The sequence below is a fragment of the Heliangelus exortis genome, chromosome 15 (genome assembly GCF_036169615.1).
Source record: "Heliangelus exortis chromosome 15, bHelExo1.hap1, whole genome shotgun sequence".
NCBI classification, from domain to species: Eukaryota; Metazoa; Chordata; class Aves; order Apodiformes; family Trochilidae; genus Heliangelus; species Heliangelus exortis.
The window spans coordinates 9,907,654-9,918,196 of record NC_092436.1 but is presented as its reverse complement, the minus strand read 5'-3'; the positions used below and the strand labels follow the sequence as shown (position 1 = coordinate 9,918,196).

At 45.8% G+C, this 10,543-nt stretch overlaps 1 long non-coding RNA gene across 1 annotated transcript; it reads right to left on the bottom strand.

The window, feature by feature from the left end:
- Positions 1 to 316: 316 nt before the first annotated feature.
- On the bottom strand, positions 317 to 8,542 carry LOC139803110 (uncharacterized). Its single transcript, XR_011728883.1, has 3 exons — positions 7,835 to 8,542; positions 3,270 to 7,323; positions 317 to 2,897 (listed from the first exon to the last, which is right to left on the bottom strand). It is a non-coding gene; the product is annotated as an uncharacterized lncRNA (long non-coding RNA).
- Between the last annotated feature and the right edge of the window lie 2,001 nt (positions 8,543 to 10,543).

The window sequence follows — 10,543 nt, the reverse complement described above, 5'->3', positions numbered from 1 at the left end:
CTTGTGAAGAATGGATGTTCCACTGGTGTTGTAGGAGAACATCCCTCCTATAGTGCCTGTTTCTATGTCTCCTACATTTTGAACATTTCAGCTACTCTGGATATGGTTTGAACGTGCAGAAAACTCCAGGGTTTGTACTGTACATTTGGCCAGGAGACTTGACAATATTAGCCTCATCTTGGGATTTTGCTGCAAGCTTCCCAGCCTGGTGCTTTGTCTGAAGTTTCTTTAAAGTTTGTACATGCTTACGTAAACAGAGACACTCACTGAAAAAAAAAAACCAAAAAACAAAAAACAAAAAACAAAAAAACAAAAAAAACCACAACCCAAAAATAAAGAGAACTGGGACAATTCAGAATGATACATAGTTTTGTGGTGACCTCTCCATAGCAAAGGCAAAGCTCTTATCTCTCTGCTTGGCACCATGTAAAATGAATGGATGTTTATCTACAGAACTTCAAAGCCCTGCAGCCCAAAGCATACAAACTTCCTCTGAAGGATCTTGTCCTTACTGCTGCCTTCAGAAGCACAGGAACAGGATCAGAATACTCTTCTTCTAATCCAAGAGAGGATGAAATATGGAAAGGTTAACTGAGTTGCTCAGGGACACGCAGGAAACTGGTAGCAGATCAGAGCCTCCAATTCCCATTTCCCAGATGTTCTCTGTGTGTCCTTGAAGGTTTTGTCCCACTGCTGAGGAGGTGGTGGGCTGCCCCAGCCCCACAGCCCAGAGCACCCATTGATGGGAGGGAAGCTCCAGCCTGCCCCAGCCCCACATCAGACCTGCAGCTGGGACAGGCCTGTCCTGCTGTGTCAATTTGTTTCCCAGACTGAGGAAGAAAGAAAATGCTGTAATTTAGCTGTGATCTGACAGTTCCTCATGAAAAGCAGTATTCCTCAGCAATGCAAATAGAGCTTTGCTTTGGTTTACATTTATTTTGTTCCATTTCCTATCTTGCAGGCATCCAAAGAGAAGCCAAATGGATTAGACAGGCAGTGCTTCCTGGGATCTTGAAGTAATCTGTCAGAAAGAGGCAGGGTGATAGTCATTAGGCAGCAGCTGCAGCAAACAGCTTCAGGGAATTTGTCTCCACTATCCTGTCAGAGGGAGGACTGGGAAAGCCTTAGCAAGCAGGGGTTTGTTTGTCTTGGAAGTACTTCGGGGAATCACAGAGAAAGTTGGAAGTGACTGGTGGAAATGACCCCATCCAGCTTTTACATGAGCCACTTGGAAGTTGTCACTCGTCCAGCTTCCCTGTATCTCAATTTTAACCAACCCGTTACTAAAAAGCAAAAGCACAGCTCCATCCATAGTAAAGCATGGAAGGGATGATTAATTTTGAGAGGTAAAAAACCAAACAAGAGAGCAAATTGCAACCTTTTAATTTTCAAAGAGCTTCACTGCATTGGCAAAGAACTTCAGAACACTGCAGAGCCCAGCTGAGCTTATTCTGACTTTTTTTTTATTGTGTGGGTGGTCAGTTAGAGCCTGTGGGCATCTTGGGTTTTGGAAACATTACAGGCAATGATGGGTTAGACTGCTTCTTGGTCTGTTGTCTGTGAAAAGCCCAATAAATCTTAGCTGATCCTGAATGCTCAATAAACTCAGCACAAACGTGTCTGTCAGAGGACAATGTGGCAAACCCAAGATGGGGAGTGAGAAATTCATTCCCAAAACCAGACACCAAAGCAATCAAACAGTGTTCATGGCCCAGGGTGTTTCCTCCGTGTTTGGGTTAAAAATCTGAGACTGACTTCAAGACTAGGATGTATTTCCAAATGTTAATTATCCCTGAAAGAAAGTTTCTATTCACATACACAGATATGACTGCAGCTTGGTTTTGGTGGATATAGGTCCTGGCTGCTGCTGAATTGCTGCAGGATGCCTGTGCAGTGCCTGGGATCCTGGCAAACCTGCGTGTATGGCATGTATGGTTCTTCTGATAGGATTCCAGGGCTTGTTCTGAGCATGTTTGGGCTCCCACACTGTCAGGAGTCAGAAATGTGCATCAGACCTACTCTTGAAGCATGCAGCATTGTGGAGGGACTTGAAAAAGTTTGGAAAGCTTTGGGATACTGGGCTTGGAACATCCTCCATACCCTGTCCACTGTATGAGGTCTGTTCTTCAACTGGTTCCCATTGGCATCAACATTTCTGCAGAGCTTTCCCCCAGAAGAGCAGAGAAGCATGTTTGTACAGAGCAGAAATGAAAGCTGAGGCTCCAGCCCTGACTCATGCTCAGGTGGGCTCTTGGTGACAGAGCCCTGGCGAGATCTGCACTCCCAGGCACGCACAGAAAGGCACCAGCATGGCACTGAGTCTTGGCCCAGCCTTATCAGCTTCTTCCCCGAGATGACTCAAAGGAAATGCCAGAAGGCTTTGAAGCTGCAGGCAGCAAAGTCCTGTCAGCTCAGCACTGCCCCGGTCCCAGCAGCAAAAGAGCAAAAGCACTGCTGTGCCCAGGGTGAGGTGCTCTGCCAGGAATCAGTGTGAGCCTTTGCATTGCTTTTCATTTGCTGCTGTCAGAGCAGGACAGCAGGATCTGGCCAGACGTCAGAGATGCTGGCCATGTTTTATGAGACTGTAGGCTTTTGCACAGCCTCCTCAGCTCAGGAATCTGTCATGCAACGATTTGGTTCCATGGAGGAACATTCGAAGAGAGTGAATTCATCATCAGAGTCCCCTGGCTTATCAACACACTGTCCAGGTGGGAGAATTGGGTCAGCAGAACAGTCCTGAGTGGGTTGCTTAAGAGCAGTGTCACTGCTAGGAACAGAACTAGAACTCTTCATTGCCACGTTACCTCTTGTATTTCTGGTGCAACAGGGAATAATGTACTTTGGAAATGTCAGGAAGGCATTCTTTCACGTCTTAAAAGTGTAAACTTGTGTAAGTCCTAGAGACCAAATAACACAGTGATGAAACAGAAAAATATTTGTTTTGTTTTGTTTTGTTTTCTCTCCAAAGGGCTTGGGCAGTATCCAGTGTTTTTTGGCATTAACAGGAGAATGACCATGCACATAAAATTTGGCTTGGCAAAGTTTTTGGTTTAGATCTGAAACTCACTGCTTAGAATCAGAACATTACATGTGTGTGTTGGCATTAAATAATACTGAGCATATGCAATAGGTAGACATGGACTCAGGTTCCTACTCATGACCATATCACACGGTTATCCACACCAGAAATGTCTGTATTCACACCCCAGTCTAGTTTTCCCACATCAGCCACTATCTACAAGATCAGCCTCACCAGTATTGCAACACACCTGTAAACTGGAGGTCTGGAGTCCAAGTGGTCCCATGCTCTCTTCACCACACTGTAGCACCATTTCCCCCAGCTCATGAGCCTTCCAGTCTCTCCATCCATTCCTTTCCATGTGGCATTAATTCACTCCTTGCAGTTTTCTCCACTCTGGCAGCACAGTCTGCATTGATCTTGACTGGCTGTCAGTCCATCCCTTTCAATTTCTGCTCATGTTCCCACTATGAAACAATTTTGTACGTAAGCACTCAGCTGCCTTTGACCTGATGGGACTGAACTGCTGTGAACCTAAAAGCATATCAAGCAGTTCTGGAAAGGAGCAAACCAGTTTTTACTGTGTGAAGCAGGATGCAGTGTGTAGAGTTTCAAGCAATAAAGCCATCATCTGCCTTGCCCTGCACCCACAACCAGGTACTTGCTTTCCAAGAAGAAGAGGAACAGTGGGTGGTGGCAGGGTGGTCACAGAGGACAGGGATGGTTAGGACATTGCAGGCTGTGGAGGAAGTCAGCATCTACTGAACTTCCCCTTGGGATGTCCCATTCCACTGTGACCCCACAGTCTTCCCACAGCACAAGATACTACAGGCTGAGCACCAACTTTCCACACACATGTAGAGCAGGAGAGAGGTCATGCCTGGAGCTCATACATTACAATGCTGGATTATTATTTTGCTTCCCTCTGAGCTCAGTTTCTTTCCCTTTACCTGGAGCCCTCCCAAGGTAATTGCACAGGAGGACTCCCAGAGTGTCTCCCACCACATTCCTAGCTAGATACATGCCAGCCTGGCAAAGGAAGGGCCAAAGACAACATGGTAAATGAGAAAGATCTCAGCATCTCTGCTGGGATGGAAGCCACCATAATATGAGGACATAATTCCCACTGAGCAGGCCTGACACAAGCAGAAGTGAATCCTTGATCGCTCACACACTGGATAACAAATCTCAGAGGTTTTTGTCCTTCCTACCATGTGTGCACTCAGCAGTGCCAGGGTGGCTGGGTCACAGGCCCTCTGCAAAGAAACTGTTAGTCCTGCTGCTTCTTCGTGGTCTTCTGATCCCCCTCTATCTCTAAGATGAAACTTGCCAGTTCTCAGGGCAGGAATTCAAGAGGGCTGGACAAGTGTGCCATTGGAGAAAGTTTGCTGAAGCTCAGCATTAGTTGATAAAATAGTTATAGTTCATCAAACCATCAGACCTTTGAGAAGTTCCTCACACTTTTCAGAAACGGACCTTTCACCCCTGAGGTCCCCTCTGCTTCCCCAGCCCACAGCTGAATGGTCTCCCCCTGTCCCCTACATATTTCCTATCCCAGAAGAAAAAAAAAACCAAGCAAGCTCTGTCTTGTCAAACAGCCTCTGCATGGTCTCCCTAAGAGGCAAATTTTCTCCTGTGGGAAATCAAACACCTTTTAGGAAAACAAGAAAAGCTGAACTGCTCAGAGCAAAAGTCCAGCTTGAGAAGTATTTTTTCCTCCAGCTGTGACCAAGTGGGGATGATCAGGGAGAGATAATAAGCAGCAGAACAAAATTTGCACGAATTGTGCTGCCTGAGAGGCACTCCCAGTTCTGGCAATCAGCAGCTGAAGGTCTTCCTGAGCCAGAGATTGCATCCAAATCACAGACATGAGCAGAGGGGACACAACAGAAGGAGTAAGATCTCCAAACTTCATTTTGAATGTCAGATCATTGCAGAGAAGAACTATCTGTTCTCAAAGGGAACAAAGAAATACCTCATCAGCTTGTCAGAGGGGGACTCATATCCCTGCCCTTTATTTGGTCTCTGCTCAGATCTGCCAGGAATCAGGGAGATACTTGATTGATAACTTGTGTTATCACAGGAGTAACCTGTGAGCTCTGTGCTGCATTTCCACTCACTTTGGTTTTGTACCGTTCAGACCTGCTGCTGGCAGAAAAAAAATTGCCATGCTCCTGCCCCATGTTTTGTGTCTGTGGAATCGATAAAGATTCTTTTTTTTTTAATTGGTTATGGCCACTCATGTGATTACAAAATATGGGGAAGCCATGGCAGAGGACTTTATCAGAACACGAGTAGCCAAAAAATTATGTATTTGTCATAAAGCAGAGTAAGCCTGATGTACCACCTTACCACCTTTGCATAAGTAGCCCACTCTTGGACAATGTGCATAAAAGAAAATTTAACTGGTATTGCCAAGACCATAGCAGGCAGGAAGCTGCAGCGTGTCACCATGCAGGCACTTAGTGATGGCAGTGCCATGCGTGTCACTGCATATGACAAATTCACATTTTTCTTCTATTCAGTGACCTCCTGCCCTGCTCCGTGATTTCATCAGACAGTTACAGAGTCCACGAGTACCAAAGTTCAGCTCCATGCAAAACCTCCATCCCCGAAGACATCGGGAGCCTCATGTAGCTCTGCAGCTGTAATGTGAAAGGCATGAGTATTGTCAGCACCTCCACAGGCCTGTAAGCAGCACCATCTTGTTTTCAGCTCTTCAGTGCTGAGTGAGCTGGAAAAAACCTATCACATGCTCTTTGTTCCCAGGGCAGGCTCTTGTTTTTATTAGAACATCTCGGACAGAATCTTGTCTCAGTTGCATTGATAAAAATCCGGTTATGCTACTACAGACAACTGAAGTATTTCAGACATACCCTGGTGTGGCTCAGAGCAGAGTGTGTCCCTGTACTCACAAGGGACTCCCTTGAGGAAGTTGATAAACAGCATTTGGAAGCACAGGAATCCACACTTTGGATAAAATACTGTGCACAAGTATCATATGTCAAGCCAGTCACACCACACAGTTCACAGATGATGACAAGATTAGGCAGACCTTTTCCAGTTCACATTTGCATTTATCTTGCTGTTGAAATGGACTGTTTGGCTGGCTGGAGAGCCATGATAAAAAATGATAGGGGTTTCCAAGCTGAAAATAACAGAGCAGCCACATATTCAAGTTCTGGCCAGCATCCAGTATTGGTAAAGCAGGTTGGTTGCTGTGACTTTAATTCATTTTTAGAGGAAGGAACAGAAGCAAAGCAGCAAAAGGTTTGTGTAGTTCTTCCCAAGAGATATGAAAACTGAGGAACAGACCGTAGCTCAACATGGGCTGCAATCTTAACCTAAATTTCATTGCGAGGTCAGGAATGCTGAAACACTCAGGAGTTCAGCAGCCACCTGTAGCCCATCTGAACTTTTGACCCTTGTCTCTATGAGCTGTAGGAGCCAGGAACAGGGATACCCAAAACTGCCCTTGCTGCCACTTTGTCATGAAGTCACAGCTGAGCTGAGACACAGTGACCAACTGCTTCACAGGACACTGTCAGAGAGATCAGTGAGAGCCCATGGGTAACCTATAGACATGGCTAAGATTTGGTAACATGAGACCACAGACTCAAGAGCTAAATGTAGTTTTAGGATGCTCATCCAGTTTTAAGATTCTACAGCCTCACACTGCAGATCCCTGAGCTGGCACAGATTCATGCTGCCAACCTAGGTTTGTTCCCAAGGCTGAGAAATGGGGGGGTGTTTATTCTGCTAAACTCTGCTCTGTCAGCTCTCATCTGTCCTCCCTCAGCTGGCACAAACACCCATGCTCTGGGTAGTTCTGCTGCAGCACGTTCAGACAGAGCCTGGTCCCACTCCAAGGCTGGCATCACACTGAGCTGGTGGCTGATGACTGCACAGCCCCAGGGCTGCCCTGGAAGAGACTCCTCAGGACCCCTCTCTGTGTTTTCTTGAGGATGATGCACACGTGGTACTGAGTCTCAGCTGTGAGAGAGATAACTGTTGTCTTGCTGAGGGTGTGGTACACAGAGATTGAACTAAAACGTAAAAGCATTTGAGGGCAAAAGTAGTAGATTGCAAATTTAGCATCTATTTTTCTTTTCTATTTTTCTTCTCATGACAGGGCCATGTGAGTTTTGAACAGATACCCACAGTTATGGACAGATAGTCGAGCCAGCAGTTTCTCTGGTACTGGTGCCCACATGAGACTTGAAAATCACTCCCTCGATGACTCCAGTGAGACGTTTCCAGGAACAGTGCTTCCAGTCTCAGATACAATACCAGGAAAGTTGTGGCTGGGGGACAAAGAAGGCAAGAAGGAATTTGAAATTACTGTAGTGTTTCAGAGATGGGAAACCAGGATTTCTGAAGCGAGGCCAAAGATGCGTCCTTGCAAAGACCAGCTCTGTGCTGCATCTGCAGCTCTCTTGGGCTGTCCCTCTGCTGAACAGCTTCTCTTGCTGCAACCAAATGCTGATACCAAGCTCCAGTTCAGGTGGTAACTGCAGCAACAGCTCCACAGAAGTCCTGAGTCACTGGTGTACAAACACCACAGAGAGGGGCACTCCAGTACTGTCCCACAGCATTGGCCATGGTCAGGGTTATTTTCATCCTCCATGTAACTGCTGCATGGAGCACAGCCCTTGTCTCCAGTTTCCCCTAAGCTAATGAATCAACAGACCCAATTTTACCTCCCTACTAGCTGAATTTAGGACAAGAGGGAGGAGTGGGCCATGATTCATCACCTGGGAGTCCAGGCTGGAAGCACCATTTCTGTGATAAGCAGACTACCCTTGGCCAACTCACCATGGCTGCTCCAAGGGGGAAGCCTGAAGAGGTGACTGGTTTAGGCAGAAGATCCTGTTGAAAGATCATCTGGGCAGATAACCTGCTTCCTGCTGGAGCACTGTTTGCTCTGCTCTGCAAGTGTGTTTGTGAAGGGCTTTAGGTTTATTCTTGGCTATCAAGATGGGACACTCTACAGATTTCAAGAGTCCAGAAAGTTCAAGGCCACCTAAGCATAACAATCTGTCACTTACTAAGGGCTCAGCTCTTTGGTGAGCTCAGCATATCCCTCACCTACTGTAGTGATAAACCATACCCAGATGTGGGGTGACATAGCACAGAGGCACAGGCAGAGGTGGGTGAAGTGCTGAGCACTGGTCTTGAGTGCCAAGAACATTTTTAGCATCCAGACCACAAGATATTGAACAGACATCACCAGCAGCAGGCCACAGGCAGAGGCTCGTTTTTTGAATGAGTGATCCAAGAAACACAGAAACGTTTCTCAGAGAAGCTGGTAGCAAAGATATGAAGTGTTGTGTGCTTGGTGTTGCTGAGTGAGCAGCATCTAATGTAGCCCTGTGCAGCCTCCACATGGCTGATTCCTTAACACAACACATTTTTAATTTACTTGGGATTTAGAAGGAAAAAAGGATCTGTGGAAAGGCCAGAGCTTTTTCTCTCCTTTCATAAATGCTGTGTTTGGTACCAATGCTAATTACTTTCATCTAAAGTCTTTGTAGCTGCCCTACTAGCATGCAAAAATGTCATTGTCCCATCCTTCTAATCTCATTTAAGGTCACTTGCTCCATCGGTGTAACTTTTCTTGTTTGTAACATATGATTCTTGTGACTCCTTTATATCCTCAAGTTATGCCTTTTCCCCTCAAAACTTCATCTGAATTTTTCAATGTTATACCATAAATCAGTGGCATGAGAAACAACTAATTTAAACTCTGAGATTATAAGAAAGTTACTCTGCATTAAAAGTGTAAGTAATGAAAAGCATTTTGAAGGAAGTAGAGCTGAAGGTCAGAAGATCCATATCCACCATTGGGTTAGGGATCTTTTTCTAGTTTTGCCCTGGCTGATAGGAAACCTTTAGCCTTTCCAAAGATGCTAGGCAGCTACCAAAAGGGTCAACAACATCTAATCTGGGAAAAACAGCCAAATGTTAAGTAACACTAATTGCCTCTTTCTGTGACATGTGGTTAACAGAGCAAAGTTCACCAGAGTGTGGTGGGAACTACTCCCAAGCAACTGTCAAAGCACCCTATGTGTGCCTGTGCTCACACACACTCTCTACACTTTCTTTCCAAAAAGAGCCTCTCTTGCCTCTGCTGATTTACCTCCCCACTTCAGCAGCACTGGGAAATTCTTGGTGCTTTGTGAACCAGTCCTACAAACAGTGACACCTCATATGTGCCTTTCAGGCATTTCTCAAGCAGTCTTTACCACTGCTCCAAAGTTGTCATAGGAATTTAAACATCCCCTGGGCAGCCTGGGGCACAGGCTTCTATTCAGGCACAGTCCATCTTCTCCTTCCTGCCCCAAGATTTCAAAACAATACAAGAAATTTTTCAGAAATTGTGATGCATGGTGCGTTGGTTGTATGGCAAAAAAAAGCAAGGACCAGAATGGGCTGAATTTTTGGAGAAGTCTCCTGCCAGTTGGTCTGCGAGGAGCAGTGCCTCAAAAGGATATCAGTGCAAACTACTAGAAAGCTTTAGAAACCAGCCAAGATTTGCAGAGCAGTCCTGTGCTTGTCAGGGAAAGAAAAGGAAGATCTAATGGGTGTTTTTTATCTCTCGATATCAAGCATTCAGGTACCACAAGCATCATTAAGTTTCCTCATTTTTTGTTTTGGTTTGGTGTGTTTTTTTCCCCTGACTTCATCCCTTTTGACCCATATGGGAAGGAAACGGATGAATGCTTTCCAGCCTTTACCAACCAGCTCTAAGTGGTTCTCCCACCACCCCTTCACCCAGCCATGGGTACAGAGCCAGGCAGGGGTGATCATTCTCCTCGAACTGCTTTCCTGAGAGCTGTGGCCCTCTTTGCTGCTAAAGTTCAGACCTCACGACACTGGAGAAAACTCAAGATCAACAGGAACTCCACGTGCTGGGCTGCTTTTGTTTATTACCAATTATGTCACTGTCTTCCCTCAGAGCCTGCGATTTCACAATAATGAGTTTTGTCAGGAGACCATCTCCCCCCTGCTCCTATGGCACACTGCTCGCTGGGGCTGCAGGCAGTACTGCCAGAACAACAGGGACATTGGGAAAGGAATGGCAAGTGGAGGTCAGCTCCAGAGGGCATTGCAGTGTCAGAGCTGAAAAACACCAAATCTTCCTCCCCAGACAGGCAGTAGCTTCCTAGGGAGGCAACTGAAGAGATGAAGATGACACTGATCAAGTGAGTTAATGAAAGAGAAAATGAATTTGCTTTCCAGGCTGGACAATAAAGATAAATACAATGTTTTGAAGTTGTTTTTGGTCAACTTCAAGAGAAGAAAAGGCTCAAGGCAAATGCACTCAGTCAGTTTTTGAGATCTTTCAGTTGCTGTTTTATGGAACCAAGGTCTGTGTCTAACCAGGGGTTTCAAGAAACTGCAGATTTCCGTGGCAAAGGCTGAGTAGAAATTTAACTGTGTTCTAGACACAATAACATGATTTTTGCTTTCAAACAATGGTGACATGACCAGAGGAGGAGCTGGTCTATTGCCAGGTCAGTG